This window comes from Colobus angolensis, unplaced genomic scaffold (genome assembly GCF_000951035.1).
Source record: "Colobus angolensis palliatus isolate OR3802 unplaced genomic scaffold, Cang.pa_1.0 Scaffold131, whole genome shotgun sequence".
NCBI lineage: Eukaryota > Metazoa > Chordata > Mammalia > Primates > Cercopithecidae > Colobus > Colobus angolensis.
The window spans coordinates 7,957,044-7,981,098 of NW_012114364.1; positions in this window are offsets into that span (position 1 = coordinate 7,957,044).

Here is a 24,055-nt window from a genome sequence, read left to right on the forward strand (position 1 = left end):
GACAGGGTTTCACCATGTTAGTCAGGCTGGTCTCGAACTCCTAACCTCAGGTGATCTGCCCACCTTGGCCTCCCAAAGTGCTGGGATTACAGGCATGAGCAACAGCACTTGGCCACAAAGGGTTTATTATTGTTATTATTATCTTTATTCCACCTTAAAATTATAATAATTCTGATATATTAAGATAATCAAATTTCTCTGTCAAACTGATTTCCCCTGTTTGTTTTTATTCTTTGTAATGTGGCTACTAGAAAATGTAAAATTACATATGAGGTTTGCATTGTATTTATTTTGGCAGATCTGTTCTAAAGAATAGATTTAAAATAATGTCAAGTAAATTAATGAAAAGAAACTGGATAATATAAAAGTTCATCTCTATTCCATGGGGCATCAGCAGCTGTGCTTGACTGGAGGCTGAAATATCCACTTTGAAGATTCTCATTCATGTGGCTATTAAGTTGGTGCTGGCTGTCAATTGAAAGCTCACTCAGGGCTTTGACCACGAGTATTAGTTCTTCTTCAAATGAGCCTCTCCACTGGCTGCTTAGTGGGTGAGCCAGTGTCACAATTAATATAATGGGTTTTAAAAATTTTTAATATGCTCTGTACATCATTTTAAATAAGTGAGAATTTCTCCTCTGATTTATTGTTTCTGGTAAACGTGTGATTTCTCCATCATTTTGATTTTGTTAAAGGTAGGATTTCCAGAAACCTCCAACCCCACTGGGAATCTTCCCAATATTTCAAAGCAACAGGTTTTTGACAGTATCTTTTATCAATCCAGTAGGATTTTTAGCTCAAATATTACTGTAGTGCTTTTATTTCAGTTGAAATTGTTCAGAGAAGACCAAGGTAGATGATCAAATGCACTTCTTTCTAAGGGCATCACAGTATAACAAATGTATTTGTTTTCTGGATTTGTGACAAGTAGCAAACTCTGTTTATAAATACAGATTGCACCGCAGGTATTAGTGACACTCTGTCACATCACATCACAGAGCTTCCACTGAGCAATTTTAAGGTGTCTGATTCTCAGTCTTTCTATGCCTGTTTTTACAAGCTGAATATGATTGGTTTTGTTATACTAACCCAAAACTTACAGCAAAACATAAATTTTCCCCACCACTCATGCTCATCTTTGTTTAGTCATAGTTATCTGAAGTGGCATAAAGTACAGAGATTTTCCAAAGAGAAATTACTGCATCTACTCCTCTCTTCCCCTTCTCCTGTGTTTTTTTCTTTTTTCTCTACGGTAAGAGAGTATCTCAAAACACTAACACGAACCAATTCACTAACGTCTCTAAACTTTTTTTTTTTTTTGAGACGGAGTCTCACTCTGTCGCCCAGGCTGGAGTGCAGTGGCCAGATCTCAGCTCACTGCAAGCTCCGCCTCCCGGATTTACGCCATTCTCCTGCCTCAGCCTCCTGAGTAGCTGGGACTACAGGCGCCCGCCACCTCACCTGGCCAGTTTTTTGTATTTTTCAGTAGAGACGGGGTTTCACCGTGTTAGCCAGGATGGTCTTGATCTCCTGACCTCCTGATCCACGCGTCTCGGCCTCCCAAAGTGCTGGGATTACAGGCTTGAGCCACCGCGCCCAGCCGGGAACTTCTCTAAACTTTTATGGCGAATTAGGCACAGCTGAAATCAATGGAAAGTCTCTCCTGCAGTTTCTCAAGGTTTGATTCTTCACATAAGGAATTTGCCAGGAAATCTCAGTTGTGGTTTGGGCTCTGCTGGAGGGTGTGATCCCTGCTGGGAGAATCTCTTGTAACAGGGCTGAAGGCCACTTCTATGGGACTGGTTTTGGAGTAACTCAGAGGATAAATACACCACATGGTGTCAAGAGCCTCTGTCCAGATATTCAGATGATGGTTTTTGCAGCCACTGCCATCTCCCAATTAGAAACAGATGTGCCCAGACTTTCACCAATGGCTCGGTTACTGTCCTTCACATTTTAGTGCTTTCTCAGTGTTTGACATTAAACTTAAAATTTGGATAATATGATTATAATGAAAGAGAGGGTGAAGTGGGAGGAATAGTGGTTTCTAGCCTTGGATTAGAATATTTCACATATGTTGGAATCCCTTTATGAATTCATGTAAGTTATTAATTTATGAGATAAATAAATTACCCACATTATATCAAATAAACAGAATCCTATCGATGATAAACACATTCAAGCCTAAACTAGTCATTGACAAAACTCATAGAAAGAGCGTAAAGAAAGGTTTGTACTCATTCTCAAACACTGACAAAGAAATAGTCATATAAAAGAATAGTTAATCATATTGACTTAGAGTTTGTGCAAATCCCGACCCCTCTACTTACTAGTTGTGTGATCTTGAGCATGTCTCTTAATCAAGGGTCTCAGAGTTCTCATTTGCAAAATGGGAAATATACCAACACTTAACTCATGAAATTCTTGTGAGGGTTAAATGAATTTTTAAAGATCTGACATGCTTAGAACACAGCTTGGAATTAAGTAAACTTGGCATATGTTTTCTGTTGTTTTGTTATTTTTATCCTCATCAGTGATTTTAACGATATTAGCCAACATGTGACATAGCTGATCACTTCCTCTTAGAAATGTATATTTTCATTTAGAATCTAAACTATCCCACTTCCTGATTCTCCTACTTTGTTTTTTCTTTCCAGTATCTTTTACCAGTCCTTTCTCATCTTGTTGCAGTAACTGTAACACCAGATTCTCCAGGGCCTCTAAATTTTTGATGCGTCTCAGGGGTCATTCACTGGACTTTTTCTATCTAGACTTACTCATTTGGTGGTATCATACAGGCTTATGGTGTTAAACTTTCCTCTACATGCTGACAACTGTCTTCCTCTACATGCTGACAACTCAGCCATCCAGACATGTTTTCTAAAAACTCTTGGCAATTACTTGCTCTCAACATCCATATTTGAATTTGTAGAAAGGAGAAGTGAAAACAGGTTTTTTTGTGAGAACTAAAATTTGTATGATTTGAGGGACTTTAAGAAAAGAAAATAGGCTGGGTGCAGTGGCTCATGCCTGTAATCCTAGCATTTTGAGAGTCTGAGGTGGATGGATTGCCTGAGCACAGGAATTCGAGGCCAGCCTGGGCAACATGGTGAAACCCTGTCTCTACTAAAATCCAAAAAAGCTAGCTGGATGTGGTGGCGTGAACCTGTAATCTCAGTTACCTGGGAGACTGAGGCAGGAGAATTGCTTGAACCTGGGAGGTGGAGGTTACAGTGAGCCAAGATCATGCCATTGCACTCCAGCCTGGGCAACAGAGCAAGACTCTATCTGAAAGAAAAAAAAAAAAGAAAATAATATAAAATTATAAATACAAAATTATAAGGTCAGGAGTAGGTTGAAGCAGCCTTCCAGCTCCACATGACTCAGCAGGTTTGGAGTACAGGTGCACAGCCATGCACATTATGTAACCACACCACATGAGATGCATTAGGTGATCATCCACATGAGCTCATGCTTGGCTTGGAGCCACTGTTGTCTGTAGGAAGGTATAATTACCCTGCTAACACTGTACATATGGCTCACTAGCACCCAGAGAGTAAAGCCATGTCAAAACTGTCTATGATTCCTCGAGTGTTTTTCCAGCTACCCACTACTTACCCACCAATTCCCCTTGGACCTCAGTTAGAATGTGACAATTGGCGTCACAACCAGGATCCCAAGGTGAATGAGCCTTCAGTCCCTACTGATTCTGAGTCAGCCTTGTTGCCACAACATGGGTTGTGGTACCTGGTGAGAGCTGTACTGCTTGGATGGGCTCTGGTGGAAACCTGGTTGGCAGTAGATGGGTCCCCTGTGAGCATGGAGAAGGCACTGAAGCAGCTGGAAGCGCAGAGCACCACCAAGAAAGAGTGAGCTTTTGCTGGAAGAATTGGATGGGTGTTTTTAAGTGCACTACAGGAAGTACACACCCAGTTCCTGAGGGATGCAGGTAACCGCCCTGTAGTCGCAGGCAGGGCACCTGGAGGCCAGGCTACACAGCTCCGAGAAAGAGTTAGAAGCTGCTATAAATGGGGACCTCCAAGCACAGGTGGGGCTCCTGGAGGCCCGGCTTCAGAGCTTGAAAAAAGAATGAGAGACTGCTCTGAATGCAGACCTAGGTCCATCATCTCGGCCAGAGACCCTCACTTGGTCTGATACTGAGGAAGAAGAACCCCATTGCAGGCTCGCTCAGTGGTCCATCAGAAGGTAGTTTATGAATGGCCATCGGGGCCCCAAGGGCAGGGTCAGGAACCCCCCTCCCCCATCATAAGGCAACACATTTTGTATAATGCCTACACCCCGACTAAGTTGCTTGAATTAGACTGCAGTGATGCCAGCATCCAGGGGAACCTCTGCCCACCTGGGTGCTTCGTTTCTGGGACAAGGGAGCAGATAGTATATCCTGTTCCACCTCTGAGATAAAAAAAAAAAAGGTGGCCTCTATTATGACTCACTCCTCCCTCTGTCAACAGTTGCAGGTGAGCAGGCAGTTGGCACAAGCTGATCACACACTGATCGAGTGACTATGGGCAGCCATCCGGACTGTGTGGAATAACACCTGTGAAATACTTGAAACCATGAGTAAATGGCAGTCGTATACTGATTTGGTGCAAGTCATCCAGGAGATAGGTGTGTGGTCAGCTACGTTTGACCTGAATACTCGGGGGCCAGATGATGAACATTTCACTTCCCACATGAGGGATCGCGTGTTGGGTTCTGTACCCCTGAGTGCCTTAGGCTCCCTGGCTGCTGTCCTTACCCCACATGTAAGGTGTTGCATACATGAAGTGACAACACTATGGCTGGCGGCCCTCGGAGAAGCAGAAGGCCAAAGATGGGACTGAGGGGTCCATGCTGTAAAGAAAGGGAAGATGCCCCATCTGCTGGGGGCCCTTCCATGGGAGAAAAAGGGGCTGAAACAAGTGACACACTCACAGATGTGGATATATTTGATTTTGGCCAGAGTTGACCTAGAGAAACTCAATAAGTAGCCCAATGAAGGGCTCTTACCTTTGTGGAGACAGTTGTCTTCAGAGCAACAATTTCAGAAAATGTCCAAGTGGGAGAAGGACATTGCTGCATGACCCAGTCTTGCCTGGGTGCTTCACCTCAAAGACTACTTGCTGCAGCCAGGTGGAAATGTAGAGCCTTCTCTGTTTGATTAGAGAACTGGCCAAGATGCCTAGCTTGGGGGGATACCAGATGACCGGAGGCCACATGTGAAATTAGCGATCCACTGGTCCCCTACCAATGTACAGCAGGTGCTGGCACTGGTGGATACCGGCACAGATTGCAGCCTTATTTATGGGAACGTGGGTAAGTTTCCGGGCAAACCTGCTTACACTGATGATTATGGAGGCCGGTTAGTAAACGTGAAACCTGTATGTCTGCACCTTGGCTTTGGCTATTTGGCTGCCTGTTTATATACTGTGTATGCCTCTCCTATTCTGGAATACCTTCTGGGGGTGGACATTTTACATGTCCTGGCATTACAAACCATGGCCAGGGAATTCAGACTGCCAGTGCAGATGGTGAAGCTGATGCTGCATGGACATATACACATCACCAGCCCCAGGTCCTGCCAGAACCCTGATGGGTCACTTCCACCTACCAATACCATTTGCTAGGTGGGCATACAGAGATAATTGAAACAATTAAAAAGCTGGAGGAGGTGCAGATAGTGCATGACACCCACAGCTCCTACTATTCTCCAGTATGGCTAGTTAGAAAGCCTGATGGAACTTTGCAGATAATGGTGGACTATTGGAAACTGAATAAAGTAACACTCCCTTTGCATGCAGCTGTACTGTCAATCATGAATTTGATGGACCATTTGACAACAAAACTGGGACAGTACCACTATGTAGTGGACTTGGCCAAAGCGTTTGTCTCCATCGATACTGTTCCAGAGAGACAGGAACAGTTCGCCTTCACATGGGATGGGCGACAATGGATTTTCACAGTGTTACCACAGGGCTATGTGCATAGCCCCACCATATGTCATGGTCTGTTTGCTATGATTTAGCCACCTAGCAATGTCCAGAAGGGATCTGCCCATTCCATTATATTGATGATATTATGTTAACCTCGGATTATCTTGCAGATTTAGAAGCAGTGACGCCCCTCTTGAGGCAGCACTTGGAATCATACAGTTGGGCCGTCAATGAATCCAAGGTCCAAGGGCCTGGATTATCTTCCAAATTCTTGGGAGTTATCCAGTCCAGGATAGCACTTAGAGATATAGCTAATGTAAATGCCAAGTTAATGGGTGCAGCACACCAGCATGGCACATGTATACATATGTAACAAACCTGCACCTGGTGCACATGTACCCTAGAACATAAAGTATAATTTAAAAAAAAAAGGAAGAAAAAAAGACAAAGGCCTTCTTAGAGGCTGTTGACCTCCTGCAGAGATGGTGGGCATCCCTAGGCTCTGGCCTATTCTGGGCCCTAATAGTCATAAGTAGCATAGCTAGGATCCTAGTAGGAGTTGTTGCTCTCTATATTGTTGTTGTAGGTTATGGATTCAGGACTCCACCCTATAGGCACGTGTCCCTTCCCAGAGGGCACGCTCGGCCTAGTGGGTGGAGCAGAAGGGAGAGAGTAAAGCCATGTCAAAGCTGCCTGCAGTTCCTCAAGTGTTTTTCTAGCCACCCGCCACTCACCCACCAACTCCCCTCAGACCTCAGTTAGAACCTGACAAAAATTAAGCATGAAAGTAAATTTTTTCCACATGTGTTGTAGAATCACACCACTGTTTTATAACATAGTTTAGGTATTCCTATTTAAAATCTGACTTTCCCTTTTCACTTAAAACATTCTACAACCCCTAAATACTTCAGCATTAATTGAAATCTGTACAAATGAGGTTCTGAGGCTTCCTTTCAATACACAAATGGTAAATTGGGATGGTATCTGGATTGATTCTAACATAATTCCCTTCTCATCTTTGGAGAAATTGGAAATCTATAAAAATGTATTGAGACTCCCTTCAAGCCAAGACCCTGAAAAAATACATATATTTATATTTATATTTATTTATATTATATATATATATATATTTTTTTTTCTGACATTAGATGCACTTATGCAAGACACAGAAGAGGAAAGTAGCAGGTAGGTAATTTCCCCAAGGCCTTTGGCTGTTGCCTCTGGCAATTAAGTTCGCAGCAATGTAAGGTTCTTCTGCATTGCTTTCCAATGTCCACTTTTTAGTTTTAAGGGTGATGATGGCCAGTGCTCACAAATTGGGCTTGTGATCTGACTCAACCCCTGGACCACATATTCATACGTTGGTTCTTCAGCTTTCTGGTGGAGAAAGAAAGTCAATGTGGGGGTGAGAGAAGGGCTATCATTGATATCTAAAAACTAGGTCTAGATTAAAAACAAAAAGGAAAGTCTGAAAATGGATCCAGTGTAATAGAACTTCAGATGTATTTTTTTGGATATGAGTCTAAAGAGTTTGTTTTTCTCTTTTTATATACAGATCTCAGAGAAATTAAAACAGAATTACCATTGGGCCCAGCAATCCCATTATTGGATATCTATCCAAAAGAAAACAAACTATTCTACCAAAAAGACACATACATGCACTTGCATGTCCATTGCAGCACTACCCACAATGGCAAAAACATGGAATCAATTTAAGTGTCCATCAATGGTCAATTGGATAAAGCAAATGTGGTGCATATATGCAATGAAATACTATGCACCCATAAGAAATAATAAAATCGTGCCTTTTGCAACAAATTGGATGCATCTGGAGGTCGTTTGTCTTAAGTAAATTAATGCAGGAACAGAAAACAAAATACCACATGTTTTTACTTAAAAGTGGGAGCTTAATACTGAGTACTCAGGGACATAAAGACAGAAACCATAGTCACTGGAGACTACTAGATGGAGGAGAAGGGGAGGCAGGTAAGAATTGAAAAGCTAACTATTGGGTACGGTGATGACTGCCTGGGTGACTGACAGGATCATTTACATTCCAAACCCCAGCATGATGCAATATGCCTATGCAACAAACCTGCACTTGTATCCCCTGATCTAAAATAAAGTTGAAATTATGTTAAAGAAGCATTATGAAAATACAAATATCTCTAATACACACAAAAAACATGTCTAGATAGAAAGGGCCTAGTGAGTCAAGTAAAGTTTATTATGTCTCAACCTTGCAAAGGAGGAACATGAATATTCTATTTGCTTGAGTGTGACATGAAGAGATCTGAGAAAACCCAGTGAACTTCCCTCAATCAGGTATGGATGAGCTGTAACAAAAAGACCCCCATTCATAAGATAAACTTATAAGCAATTGTGAGAGAGGTAAATTCAAAGAGGTTCTAAGGTTGAAAATGAGATAATTTAGCAATGAAGCATACAGACTACATCAGAATGAGGACCATTCAGCAGATACCAGCCTGGAAAGATGATGTTCCACACAAAGTATTCTCCTGTAAATTCACTAGGCATTATTTAAGATAAATAAAGAACTATATTCACAGGGAGACTTGTGAACAGATGTTCAAAGCAGCTTTACTTGTAACGGCCCCAAATGGAAAAAAAAAAAAAAAAACCAAAATAATGTGTACATATAATCTTACAATCTTACATATAATCTTAACATGTATCCATTGTTGTGTATTAAAAAGTTGTCAACTAGAGAGATACTGTCCCCATGGGAAATGTCAGTAATGTCTGGAGACATTTTTGGCTGTCATGATTGTGATGAGTAGTGCTATTAGCATCTGTGAGTAGAGGGCAGAGATGCTGTTAAACATTCTACAATGAGTAGGACACTCCTTGTGATGGTCAATTTTATGTGTCAACTTGACTGAGTTAAGGGATGCCCAGATAAGTGATAAAAAACTATTTCTGGATGTTTCTGTGTGGGTGTTTCCAGAAGAGATTAGCATTTGAATCAGTAGACAGAGCAAAGATCTGCCCTCATCAATGTGGGCCAGCATCATCTATTTCTTTGAATGCCCTAATACAAGCAAAAAGCAGAAAGATGTGTGATTTCACTCTCTTTCCTTAATCTGGGTCATCCATCGTCTCTCAGCCTCAGATATTGATGGCAGCAGTGGGCCGACTGGAGCGTGGCTGCCATCAAGCCACCACTGCGGGGAGGGCCTGCGGAGAAGGCAGACGGCACCCCAACAGCCTGCTGCCCGGGGTTCCACGGTGACGGGGCTGGACAAGGTCATCTGCCAGTGCGGGAGCAGTGCCATCAGGCTGAAAGCCTTGTCCTGGGGCACAGTGTTGGGGCCGTACTTTGGGGGCCCAGGGCGGGAAGTGGGAGCGGTGCCCACTTTGGGGACCTGATCAGTGGTACAGTCACTTCACCCACCCTGCTGAGGGCACTGGGTTCCTGCACCTTGGAAGGAGGCTTTGCGTGGTGCCGCCCTGCACTGGGATGACCGCTGAACCTGACACACCAGATGGCCAGGCCCAGAGCCCGCGATTTGCGATCTGCTCCCGGGTGCTCCCCGGAGGGCCGCGAGCCAGGCGAGGGGTAGGCTCGGGCCGCACCTGAGTACCGGGGCCAACGGGAACTCACAGCAATGTTGCCCCTGCCCTGGATGCCAATTCAAGCCCAGCAAGGACCTGGAGCCCTTGCCCCAGTCTGTAAGGGGGCATGGCCAGGGCTGCATGTTCCAAGGAGCCAGCGGGAAACAAGAGCAGACAACAACCCCAGGGGCGGCTGCAGTTGCCCAAGTCAATGCTGTGTACCTGGGCCTCCCTGTGCCCTTAGGGGCCAGGAGCAGGCAGAAGCCCTGCCACCCGCCCTGTCCTGGGCACAGCTGTAGCCACTCAAGTCAGTGCCGTGAACCTCTCAGCACCCCTGGGTGCCTGGGAAGGCCTCCCCCCCAACCCCCGCCCCCGCCTTACTTTGCAGGCCCAGAGCTGTTTGCTCCCTCTGCCTGGTCTCTTCCTGCTCCTGGCATCCCCTCCGATCTTGGAACAAGACCGGGGCCAAGTCTGGGCTATGTCACAGCCCGCTGGATGTGTGCATGCTCCGGGCAGTGCTGACACGCTAGCGACCGCCACCTCAGCCCCCTCTGGACTGGGTGCTAACTACCATGTGGTGAATCCAAGGGGATGGCTGAGGGAATCGGTGCTGGCGAGCAGGTATCCCTTGGCTCAAGCAGCTTAGGCCCCATAGCTGGCAGGAGGCAGACGGGCTCCTGGGCAGAAGGGCCTGGTCCCCGGTGAGGACCTACCTTCAGGCCAGGGAGGATTGAAGGCTGGGGGCTGGGCTGCCAGTCCCGCCAGCTGGAGTAGGGACTTGCCATGCCTTTTCCCGGCCTGCCCATGGCCACCCATGGACCCATCAACAGCTACTTTCTCCCCTGCGGAGCCTGTACAAGGTCCGGCTCAGCCAGAGCAGAGGAAGGAGCGACGACGGGAAGACTAGATGCAGAGAAGAGTTACCCTCTATGCTGATAGCTGAAGATGATGGGATGACTAGCAGCAGAAAGGAGCTACTATCTCTGCCCATAGCTGAAGACAACGATGTCCAGCTACAGAGAGGAGCTAGCCTCTCTGGTGGGAGTGAACACTTGGGACAACCTACCTGTAGAGAGGACCTACTCTCTCTGCTAGGAGCTGAATACTTGAGGAGACACCTTGACTGTGGAAAGGAGCTACCCCTGTGGGAGACTGAGCTGTTCTATCAACTCAATAAAGCTCGTCTTCATCTCGCTTACCCTCCACTTGTCTAAATACCTCATTCTTCCTGGTCTCAGGACAAGGAAGGGGACCCGCCAAAGGGTGAGACTAAAAGAGCTGTAACACAAACAGGGCTGAAACATATCCCTTGCTCACCACATTGTGGGCAAAGAGAAGGAGATAAAAGCTGTAGCCCTTCGGGGAGCGCAGATCTGGGAGACCCCCAAGCCAAGGCTGTAACTCCCTCTTTGGAACCCTGTGTTCCTGGCATCTCTAAGCTTCTGGGCACCAACACATTCCCTGGTGTTAGTAGGGGAAGCTGCTTGCAGTACACCTGGTCCAGCTGTAGCCTAGCAGAGAGCAGACACCCATGTCATCACCTGGAGCTGCCTGCCCTGTGGCAGCAGCTGGTATGTCTGACAGCACAATGACCAGACCCCATGTTCACTCACATACTCCTCACCACTCCATGCCTGACTCCTAGTCTCCCTTGGAGGTGTGGGTTCCAGGTTGGTAGTGCTCCAGTTGAGCACAGTCTTCCAGGCCAAGTGGGCAGAATGAATACAGTAGGCCTTGGCAAAACTCAAGCAAAGGCATCACTAGCCACAGGTTTCTGGCCAGAAAAGTGACACCCCAGGAATCCCATAACAATATTACATTATAGCTAATTGTTCTCTAGCTTTCAGATTCAAAGACTTACAGTAGTGCTCCCTCCTCTCATTCTCAGACCTCAGAGAGGGAGTTACAACGCAGGCTTTCCTGGTTCTCCAGCTTGCAGAGGACAAATTCTAGGACTTAGACTCTCTAATAGTGTGAGCCAAGTACCGTAATGAATCTCCTCTTTCTCTCTCTGTCTCTCTCTCTATCATCTATCTACCTACCTATCTATTCCATTGGTTCTGTTTCTCTGAAAAACCACATTTAAAACATTCCTTTATTAGAAAGAATTGTTCAGTGCAAAATATTAATAATGCAGAGGCTGAGAAATCTATTCAGTAAGGACTCTAGGAATCTGAATACCAGACTTTCTCAGAAACACAGATATTTAGGGTATTTAATTCTTAAAGGATTTTAATTTTCTTAAATAGCTGTGTCTATAAATGATAGATTTCTCTTTCTTGTGAAAATACATTTTCTTCTTAAATTAAGATAAAACACATCTCTAACCCCCAAACACTTTGCTCATCTTATCTCATTATAAAACTAGTCTTATTACACATAACTGAAATTTCAAGCAGAAGCATTTGATACTTTTATTTCAAATGAGCAAATATGTATTGATAATTATGTGCACCATATTAAATAACAAAGAGAAATCAATGTTCCATCTTGTTAGCTGAGACCTTAATTACATTACTTTCCATCTTTATGTTTGTCTTTTCATTTGTAAATAATTCTCCATTATCTACATTTTTTTGTTCTTTTTTTTTTTTTTTAGATGGAGACTCCCTTGTCGCCCATGCTGGAGAGCGGTGGCGCGATCATGGCTCTCTGCAAGATCCACCTCCTGGGTTCACGCCATTCTTCTGCCTCGGCCTCCCGAGTAGCTAGGACTATAGGCACCCACCACCACGCCCGGCTCATCTTTTGTATTTTTAGTAGAGACGGGGTTTCACCATGTTAGCCAGGATGGTCTCGATCTACTGACCTCGTGATCCACCCGCCTCAGCCTCCCAAAGTGCTGGGATTACAGGCGTGAGCCACTGAGCCCGGCCCATTTTTTTGTTCTTTATTGGCGTACTATGTTTCTCATGCCAAGATTGGAAAAAAAATCTTATATTTATATAATTGACATCTGTATTAGTCCCTTTTTACACTGCTATAAACAATTACCTGAGACTGGGTAATTTATAAACAAAAGAGTTTTAATAGACTCACAGTTCTGCATGGCTGGGGAGCCCTCAGGAAATTTACAATTATGACAATAGGTGAAGGGTAAGCAAGGAACGTCTTACATGTTGGCGGGCGAGAGAAAGCACAGGTGGAACTGCCAAACCCTTTTAAATCATCAGATCTTGTGAGGACACACTCCCTCTCACGAGAACAGTATGGGGGAACCACCCCCATGATCCAATCACCTCCCACCAGGTCCTTCCCTTGACACATGGGGATTACAATTCTAGATGAGATTTGGGTGGGGACACAGAGCAAAACCATTTGATCATCTAAAGTATTGAAATACAAGGACTAGTCACAGTTGTACTGTGGTAACAACCTACATTAAATGCTTTACAGAAGAAAAGAATGAGCTTATAGTGCAAAAAAAAAAAACTTCCAAAATGTTTGAAATGTAAAGTCAATAGACAAAACACTTATTTAAGTGTACAGAAATTTTATAATGATGTTGAAACAAAATGATAGCTGATAATCCTTCGTGAAAATTATTCATATTTTTAAAATAATTCATTTTGTCATGAACTAGTGAGTTCATAATCTCTAGATCTTTTTTATTTTTATTTTTATTTTTTTGAGACAGAGTCTCGCTCTGTCACCCAGGCTGGAGTGCAGTGGTGAGATCTTGTCTCACTGCAAGCTCCACCTCCCAGGTTCACACCATTCCCCCGCCTCAGCCTCCAAAGTAGCTGGGACTACAGGTGCCCTCCACCACGCCCAGCTAATTTTTTGTATTTCTAGTAGACATGGGGTTTCACCATGTTAGGCAGGCTGCCTCGGCCTCCCAAAGTGCTGAGATTACAGGCGCCAGCCGCCGTGTCTGGCTAATTTTTATATTTTCAGTAGAGACAGGGTTTCACCATGTTGCTCATGTAGGTCTTGAACTCCTGACCTCGTGATCTGCCCACCTCGGCCCCCCAAAGTGCTGGGATTACAAGTGTGTGCCACCGCGCCTGGCCCATTTTTCTTTACTTACACATATTGAATTTCATTGCATTGGTTTTGTGGCTGTCAAAAATGAAAACATTTCAGAAAGGAAAGTTCTGTATAGATCCTGTGCAAGAACTGCTTTTCAGACAAAGCCAATAGTTTTTATTTGAACAGGTGTTCAAAGTTTTTCTTGCCACCTTTGCCTCCAGATTTTTGCTTTTACCTACATCATTTCCAACACCTTCAGTGTAATTATAAACATGTTCATTTTAAAAGCACACTCTTCAAATATGAAAGCTGTTTTTAAGTGTTACAGAGACAAAAGAAGTAATCTTGCTTAGTATCGTAATATTTTTAAAAATATTTTATAACTCTCGATGAAGACATCTTTAATCCCCTGTGAAAGGGTTGCACTGTTTTTTAACTAACATGACCTTAGAAATTTCTTTTAAAATAAAAATACTGTATTGATTGCAACTCTGAATAAAGGTCATTCTCATGCAACTTAAACACTACTATCTCATAAATGCATTTCTAAAAAATATGGACAAAAACTACAATAAACTGGGTTAGACATAAACATTCTTTTAAAAATTCAAATTGCTTTGTTCTGAATATTAGAACAACTAATATTACAACATTTAGAAATGGAATCATTAAAAATAATTGTGCAACATCAGAAAACTTTTCACAGTGTTTCTTATTTTTCTTTCTCCTCCTGTTATAAACATTTGGACCTTCAGAAATTCCTATTTTTCCTCATTAAAATGTAAACATAAATTATGGTATGTATTAATAATCATTATATAAAATTGGAACAAAATTAGACTTCAGTAATTGAATTAAACTAATAAAAATTGGGAGAAGAAACAGAGACATGTTGATTTGGTACCTAATATGTCCCAGGGGTTTTGCAAGCCATATTAACACAAATCAAAAATGACAGCTTTGTAGCTGTATCATTATCCCCATTCTTACAAATGAGAAGTCTGGGATTCAGAGAGATTAGGTTATTTTCCTGATCCACATAGTTAGTAAAAGCCTAGTAAAGATTTTATCTAAGTTTGTCTGACCCTCAAATTTGACTCTTGCTGCTTATTAGAATAAAGTTTTAGGTTTGGTAATAGTCAACCTCGAAGAAGTGATCATTATAGCAGTGGTAGTAGTTGACAAAAGAGACAAAAAGAATAAAGAAACAGACATAGTTAAAACTTATTAAGCATTTGCTGCATGCTAAGGATTTTGAGAGGATTACTTTAATCCTCAAAACACTTAATTTCTATGGATAAGGTTATTTTCCATATCTTAATAGATGAAAAACCATAAATAATGTTAGATTAGATGCTCAACAGAAAATAGCTAGTAAAAGATATTGTTCAGTTTCAAATTGCCAAATTCTAATTTCAGAACCCTTGTTGTTAACCACTTAACTGAGAATTTGTTATAGTTGATGGCATTACAACTAAAAATGTAAAGCAAATACAAATAACAAAATAATTCCCCTCTGATACAAGACAGGATAAAAAATGAAATAAATAGGAAGAATCTTTAATGAACAAAAGTAGCATAAAAATCACATGTACAGTATTATCTCTACTACATCTAAATTCATTACAAGAGAACAAAGTATGTAACCCTGTTACTGATTATTGTCTCTGTGTTGTCAAATTATTATTATTACTACTATTATTATTTGCTTTTGCATTTCAGTAGTTTGTAAAGTTTCATCAATTAGTATGTATAACTTTATTACTTTCATTAGAAAATGAACAATATTTTAGAAACTTTTTCAAAGCTGGTAAACCAATGAAGGAAAATATTTAATAATTTATCCACATCAATCTTGTTTTTATCCTGAGAATAAAATTAGAGTAACTATTGTGAAATGATCATAATGTCTATGCTCAGAATAGGTAGGTATAAAAAATAAACAGGAAAAAGTTTAGGTAAGTTTTAAAGGATAATTTTCTATGAATATTTACAATTTAACACATTATTTTGTCATTTTTATGTGGGCAACAGCAAAATCATTTTATACATTTTCATCTATAACTTTCAAGATAATGCTTACAATTTGAAGAGTTTTCTCATTTGTCTTGTTGTGTACACACATTTCAGTTTTCCTACAGAAATGTGCAATCAACATACTCCACGAATTTCTTCTTGTGTAACATAATGGCTTAAGAGTGTTGGTAATGACAGGAACAGAAAACCAAACGTGGCATGTTCTGACTCATAAATGGGAGTTGAACAATGAGAACACATGGACACAGGGAGGGGAACATCACACACTGGGGCCTGTCGGGAGCTGGGGGCCAAGGGGAGGGAGAGCATTAGTACAAATACCTAATGCATGTGGGACTTAAAACCTAGATGACGGGTTGGTAGGTGCAGCAAACCACCATGCACATGTATACCAATGTAAAAAACCTGCAAGTTCTGCACATGTATCCCAGAACTTAAAGTAAACAACAATAACAAAAAGTGGTACTTACAGTATCCTTTGAATTGGCAGATCAAACTCTAATAGGGATTTCTTCATCATAGGGTAATTTAAATAAAACATAGATTGGATAATTATTAATGAATAAAAGATAGTGAGGCTTTATTCTACTTACATTTAATTTCAGATAGTCAGTGACCATATAATACAATAAATAAAATACAGTGATAGAATAATGAAGGAAGGATCATACTGTTAAGAGGAACAATGGAAAGATAATATGATATAACTCGAGGGACAAAGTTCATAAAGAAGCAATTGAATTTTAGCCTCAATTTCACTTTAATTTCTATTTAAAACTATGTTTTTCAAAATTTTAAAAACATTTTCAGACAGGTTAATTTTGTGACAGTAGATCTTCATAATAAAAAATATATTGGAATATTTCAACAAAAATTTATAAATCAGAATTAAAAACAAGAAGTTAATTATAATTGTTAAATAAGTCGATGTTTAAAAACTAGATGACATCTTAAAACATCAATTCTGAAACAGTTAACTTTTTTTTGTAATTTCGTATTTTCTTTTTTGTTTTTTTCTACTTTAAGTTCTGGGATGCATGTGCAGAATGTGCAGGTTTGTTGCATAGGTGTACATGTGCCATAGTGATTTGCTGCACCTATCAACGTGTCACATAGGTTGTACGCTCCACATGCATTACGTGTTCATCCTAATGCTTTCCCTACCCTTGCCCCCAAACCCCTGACATGACCTGGTGCGTGTTGTTCCCCTCGCTGTGTCCATGTGTTCTAATTGCTCAACTCCCACTTATGAGTGAGAACATGTGGTATTTGGTTTTCCATTCCTGTGTTGGTTTGCTGTGGATGATGGCTTTCAGCTTCATCCATGTCCCTGCAAAGGACATGATCTCATTTCTTCATTGCTGCATAGTATTTCACGGTGTACATGTACTACATTATCTTTATCCAGTGTATCATCGATGGCCATTTGGATTGGTTCCATGTCTTTGCTATTGTAAATAGTGCTGCAATAATACACAAAGGAATATAAATAGTTCTACTAAAAACAGTTAACTTTTATGGGCATTTAAGTGATGATGAAATTTGTCTTTACTAATCTTTAGAAGTGGTGAGACTTCAAATTATTCAGGAAAGCAATATGATAATTAGGATTGAAATAACATGATGAAATAATAAATGACAATAAATAGATTGTTGAATCATCATCAAACTCTATCCATGCATGTTGTTTTATTTTATTTTCAATTAAGCATTAAATAAGAGAAAAATTATATAAAAGGTAGTCTATTTTAATGATATCATTATTTTCATTAAAGTTAGTAATCGTATTAAGCTTTTATAATATAATAACTTATATTCAAGGAGCCATATAAGTTTCATCTAGAAGAGAAGCTGTTATTTAAAGAGAAAATAAAACATTTAAATCATCCAAATGTATTGCATACTTGAAATTTGTAAGGATAGTAGATCTCAAGTATGCTCACTAAACAAAAAAAGGTTAGTATGTGTGGCGATAGACATGTTAATTAGCTTGATTGTGGTAGTCATTTCAAAATGTACACATATATCAATATATCACATTTTGTATGTTTAGTATATATAAGTAATCCCACAAATTTAGACTATATTACTTGCATAATACCTGCTATCTAACCTCAAAGTCTACATAATTTTGTAGAAAACTATGAAAATATTAAACAGTATAATAAAACTATTATTTTATACTTAATGTATTATCCATTTAATATTGATGATGTGGCTTCCCGGTAAATTATGTAATTTGGCTAGCATTTAATGTAAATTTATCTAATACATTAAAGTGAGAATTATTGCCTTAACCAATTTTTTAAACTGATTCGTCCAACTTAATCTAGAAACATTCTATGTAGACTCTAAAATTAGTAGAATACCGAAGGAGAAAATATGAGGAAAAAAATTCAACTCTTTTCTAAAAGGAGAAAAATATAAAATGAAAAAACAACACAGAACTTACCCTACACTAGCCCTTCCACTGACAGAACTTTTCCACTAAAGAAAAGTACTAATAAGAAAGCTATCAAAGAGGCTGCTTTTCTTACTTGCTACCTCTTGAACTATATCTCCCTTATGTTCATCATTCTCTTCCCCTTAGAAATTTGCAATTTGAAAAATCTAGATCTCACTAGTTAAAGTCTTTCCAAATATGCATTCTCTTAATAATCTTAAAATTTGCTTACTGGAAGGTAATCTAATTGTTTTTCATTTTATCTTTTGGACCATTATTTTAGGTCCATTTTGGACTTGACTGTCAGGCCTTTATTTGTGGTATTTTTCTATTTGGATGGATCAGTTTCTGTCAATCTCTTTTATTTTAAGGTGCATTATGAAATTTTAACTCTTGACCCTTTCAAAAGGATCTTTGTCAGTTTCAATTGCCGGCCTTTTGACATTCAGTAGCTTCCATAGACACTTATTTTAAAACTACTTCACTGCATTTGAAAACATGAGTGCCAAAGAAAATCTGCAGGAATCCAACTAAGGATATGGAGTTTAAATTAGTTCATTACAAGAACAAAAATTCACATTTCTATGGCTCTGTGCCAATGACTTTTTTACACTTGATAAACTCCAAGTTTTTGATAGTTATAGTTATTTTATATCATCTTTTTATTAATGTAAAATGTTTTGTAAAGTGATAATAATCATCAAATTGAGATGAAAAATTCTAATTGAACTTATAAAAAACATTTTCTAGGAAATAATTTTTAATGTAAAGAAGAAAGGCAGAAATATTTGTGGGTTTAGATTTATATTATGCTTGTGTGTGGCATCAATGACTTTTTCTATTATGTTTGACATAATAACAGTAATAAAAGTATAGAATTTAAAGAGGATGTTAGTATTCCAAATGTTGATCTACAAAAATGTTTCTCTGGGAAGAAATTCCATTCACTAAAAAATAAAAACATGCACAGCTTATGGTGAATCTATAAGAAACATGGTTACATTTGCCTTTTATATTTGCATATGTGTAAATCCATGTAATATGAACTAATAGAGACAGAAATATTCTAACAAAATATTTAATGTTTGCTAAAAGATGATATTCTGAAGGAGAAACCAAAGTTTGCTACTTTCTTATTCATGTTATCTGATAGATATTGGAGTCACTATTATTTTTTATGGCTTATATAATTATTTTATAATACCTTGAAATAAATTTTATTGTGAATTTAATTATTAAATTGTAGATTAAAATTAATTTCTTCTTGGATTAAATAAGGTGGAGGTTTACCTCCTTTGAGTATTAGCATTTTTAGATGTACAAAAACAAGTATATTATAAATGTAATTTGCTTGGAAACTTTATTAAGAAAAAATCTAGCTATATTTTAAAAGATAATAAAAAATTTGTGTCTTTCCTAATGGGAAAACTTATATACTCATCTTTATATTTATACTGCAAATATTAATCTGGGCTAGATTTATCCATTTGGCAGGTGGTTCTAATGTTTCCATTTATAGTTGAAAAAACTGTGGTTTAGAAATCTTAAGTAACTGTGTGAGGTCACATATTTCATAAAGGGTGACATGGGTTCCTAGATTGCCTGAGACAACAATGTTGACTGATAACAATGCCTGGTTTCATTTTTATCCACTCTAAAAAATTGCTTAAAGTTTTCTCTCAACTCTTTTTATGTGGCCGAATGCTTTTTTTTTTCTCGTACTTATGTGTCATTACAATAACATCCTGTCACTTCAAATGATATTAGAATAATAATATTCTTTAGCTGAGAATAAAATTATGACTCAGCTAAAAAAAGTCATGAAAACAGAATTAATTAAGAAACAACATGAACATGTAAATGTTCTAAAGTTAGAGAACAGCATATGATGACATATATAATAATCTAGGAAGAGATAGACAAAAATTTCCATTAATATATTGCTGTATAAGTAACTAAACCTACAAAATGTGTCATCTTTCAAGACATATATTAATACTATTAGGGTATTTTAAGAAAACATTGTGACTAAAACTTACATAGAGAAAACAAAAGAGATTTTTATAATAAAGCAGAGGCTTAATATTTGTTCTAAATAGTACAAATAACTATTGAAGTAACAGAGCTTTAGGAAAAAATTACTTCAATTTAAAAATCTTCATCAAGTATAATCTTACCCCTGTGCAAAAGCAAAAGAGGCAAAATATCACATATGTATGGATGGAAAAAGTAAAATATCCATAAAATCACTTGAAAAAGTACTCAAAACAATCTACCAAGAAATTATTCATCTTATTTTTAAAGACATCAACAGTGAAAAAGATAAGTGAAAGAAAATATCAGTGAGATGATAAAATTTATGTTTGGTAGTAAATAATATTATTACAGTAATGAATATCTATATAATGACATGGTCATTTTAAAAATAAAATATGTATAAACTAAAATTAATAATGATAAGTATCTGAAATTACATCGTTTATTCACAACACTTGAATAAATGGATGAGATAAAGGGAAGAAAGTAATGCACCACATTACTGCCTTAACAATATGTCAGAAATATGTGTGTGCGTGTGTGTGTGTGTGTGTGTGTGTGTGTGTGTGTCTTTAAAATGGGGATAAATTGCAAAAGAGAGAAACTGGCCAAAACAAAGGAACTATAACCTGCATGCAAGTCAAAAACCCAACAGGTCAGTCATTAAATCTTAAAGCTCCAAATAATCTGCTTTGACTCCATGTCTCACATCCAGGCCACACTAATGCAAAGAGTGGCTTCCCAAGGCCTTGGACATCTCAGCCCCTGTCACTCTCCAAAGTACAGCCCCCAGTGACTGCTTTCATGGACTGGTATCTCTACACTGCCTTAGTAGGTTTTTCATAAGAGCTCAACCCCGGCAGCAGAATTTTGCCTGGATATCCAAGCATTTTCTTACATCTGAAATATAGTTGGAAGCTCCCAAACATCAGATCTTGTCTTCTGTGCACTCAGAGGATGAATACCACATGTAAGCCACCACAGCATGAAGGTGGTACCCTCTGAAACAATGACTTGAGCTTTATCTTGGCTTCTTTATGTCACAGCTGGAGCTGGAGTGGCTGGGACGTAGGTTGCCATGTCCTGATGGTGCACAGTATAGAAGGGCCCTGGACCCAGTTCATGAAACCATTTTTTTTTCTCCTAGGGCTTCAAGGTCTATAATGGGAAGGATTGCCACAAAACTCTCCAAAATGGCCTGGAGGCAATTCCCCCATTGTCTTTTCTGTTAATATTTGGGTCTTGTTTACTTATGCAAATTTCTGCTGCCTTGAATTCCTCTCCAGCAAATGAACTTTTCTTCTCTACTTCATGGTCAGGTTGCAAATCTTCCAAATTTTTATGCTCTGCTTCCCTTTGAAATATAAGTTCTAATTTCAGACCATCTCTTTGTGAACATATATGAGTGTATACTATTAGAAACAGCCAGGCCACTACTTGAAATCTTTGCTCCTTATAAATTTCTTCCCCCAGATATCCTAAATCATCTCCCTCAAATTCAAAGTTCCACAGATCCCTGGAGTAGGGGATAATACCACCAGTCTCTTTGCTAAAGCATAGCAAGAATGACCTTTACTCCAGTTCCCAGTAAGTCCCTCATCTCCATCCAAGGCCACCTCAGCCTGGACTTTATTGTTCATATCACTACCAGCATTTTGATCACAACAATTTAACAAATCTCTAGGAAGTTCCAAACTTTCCATCATCTTTCTGTCTTTTTCTGATCCCTTCAAATTGCTTCAACCTCTGTCTATTACCCAGTTCAAAAGTTACTTTCATATTTTTAGGTATCTTTATAGCAATATCCCACTTCTCTGGTAGTCATGTTCCTCTGTGAGGAAATTCGCTGGGTTTACGGAGAGCCACATTCTTAATTGGAATGCAGATCTCTTTAACAGCAGAGCTTAATATTTGAGGAGGCTGTTGTAATTAGCCAGAGACCCCCTTAGAAGACAGCTGTCCAGACAAGTTATTCCCCATGGTTAGCTTAGTAGCCTCTGGTACTAGCAAGACTATCACTGCAACTGCCTGAAGGCAGACTGTTCATCCTTTGATTACAAAATCAAGCTCCTTGCTTAGGTAGCCTCTGGGTTTCTGGACTGTACCTGGGACTTGGGTTAGAACCCCAGGCCCATTCCCTTCCTTTCTGATACATAAAGATTTAACATCTTTCCTATGGGAAGACTAAGAGCTGATGCCTCAAGAAAGGCTTGTTTTCGTTGGTCAAATGCACTTCTATGCTCTGGTTCCCAAATTAGGTAGTAAGTCTTAGCTGCCTAAGTGTCCTTTATTAGATGACATAAGGGACAAGCTATTTCAATGTACCCAGGTATCCATAGTCTGCAGAATCCTATGATGTCCAAGAATCTCCTCAGTTGATTGGAGGGTTTGGGGGAGGGGAAAGAAGGAGATAGGCTTAATCCTTTCTTTGCCTAGTGCCCTGGTCCCCTCTGTCAAGACTAGACCTAGGTACTTCACTAAAGTCTAACAGGCCTGAGCCTTAGACTTTGAGACCTTATATCTTCTGTTAGCCAAAAAATTAAGAAGAGCCTTACTGCCCTCCAGAGAGATTTCCTCAGTTGGGGCACAAAGGAAAATGTCATACACATATTGTAATAATTTAATCTGAGAATAAAGGAACTCAGAGAGATCTTTTGACAATGCTTGCCCAAACAGGTAGGGGATGTCCCAGAATCCGTATGTCAATATGGTCCAGGTTAGCTGGGTGGTCTGGTTGTAGGGATCATTGAAAGTAACTAAACCCTGGAGTCACAGTGTAATATTATTCAGAAAAAGGCATCCTGTAGGTGCAGGACTATGAATGATTTAGTTCCCTCAGGTATCTGAGTTAGCAGGTGTAGGGATTGAAAACCACCAGATGAACTGAAATCACAGCCTCATTAACTAGGCAGAGGTCCTAGTCCAGTCTCCATTTTCCACTGGGTTTTTGTACCCCCAATATTAGGGTATTACAAGGACTATTACAGAGTTTGAGCAGGCCCTGCATTCTCAAGTTATCAATGATGGTTCTAGTCTTTTCCTAGCTTCTGGTTTTAGGGGATATTGTCTCTAGTTAGGGAAGGAGGTGGGATCCTTAAGGTGGATCCTGACTGGTATGGAGGTTGTGACTCAGCCAGTTATCCGTTGAGTTGCCCAAACTTCTGGGTTAATATTGGTCTCCACTAGGAGGAGCCATATTCGCCAGGCATGTTTTGTAGGGGCAGGAGTGAGACTGAGACTTGCCCAAAATGAGAATTTCTAGGATAGGGCAAGATTGAGAGAGAACCTGGATAGGGAGGGTGGGGTGGACCAGGAGGAGCAGGGCTGGAGGTACCTCTGGAGTTTACTTCCCTGTTCTCTTGGGATTGCCTTTTGCATTTTTTTTTCCCTCCAGAGTGTGAGGATTAAAGGAGTCCCAGTGATTCAGGAAGAGGAATGCATTTCCAAAGAAGGGAAGAGGGGTCCCTTCGTTGTTTTTTTTTTTCTTTCCAGTGAAAACCTGGATATATTAGAGAGAGAAAAGAAGGTATACCTTTCTTTCTTCCCTCCTTTCCTTCCCCAAGTCGTGGAGGCCACAAGGGTCCCCACCATGGATATGAGTGCAACTTTTATCCATGTAACAAGGAGACTTGGTTGGTAGGGGTATTTGCACTTACCTATGCTGCCCTATCCTCCCACTGTCAGTAATCTTTGGATTCCCTAGAACTGATCTATGCTATGGATGCGAGCAAGTTCTCCACCCATGAACTGGGAAGGCCTAATCAGCAGAGATTGTCAGGCTCACCAGCACTGGGTTCTAACCTTCTACTGTAACTGCCTCTGGGTCCCTCAGATCTAGTTTCCTTTTTAGGACTTCAACTAAAAGCTTTAAAATAAATTTGGGACAAAAAGTTACCTCAAGAGGATGTATGGGCCCATTAAATTAGTCCTAGATGACCCTCATCAAACTGCAGCCAGCAACCACGGGGCAGGTCCTCTGTTGCTTTCCTATCATAAGCAAAATGCTAAGGTGAAGCTGTGGAATTAGGTCCTTCTCAAGCAAAACAGAGAAAGGGAG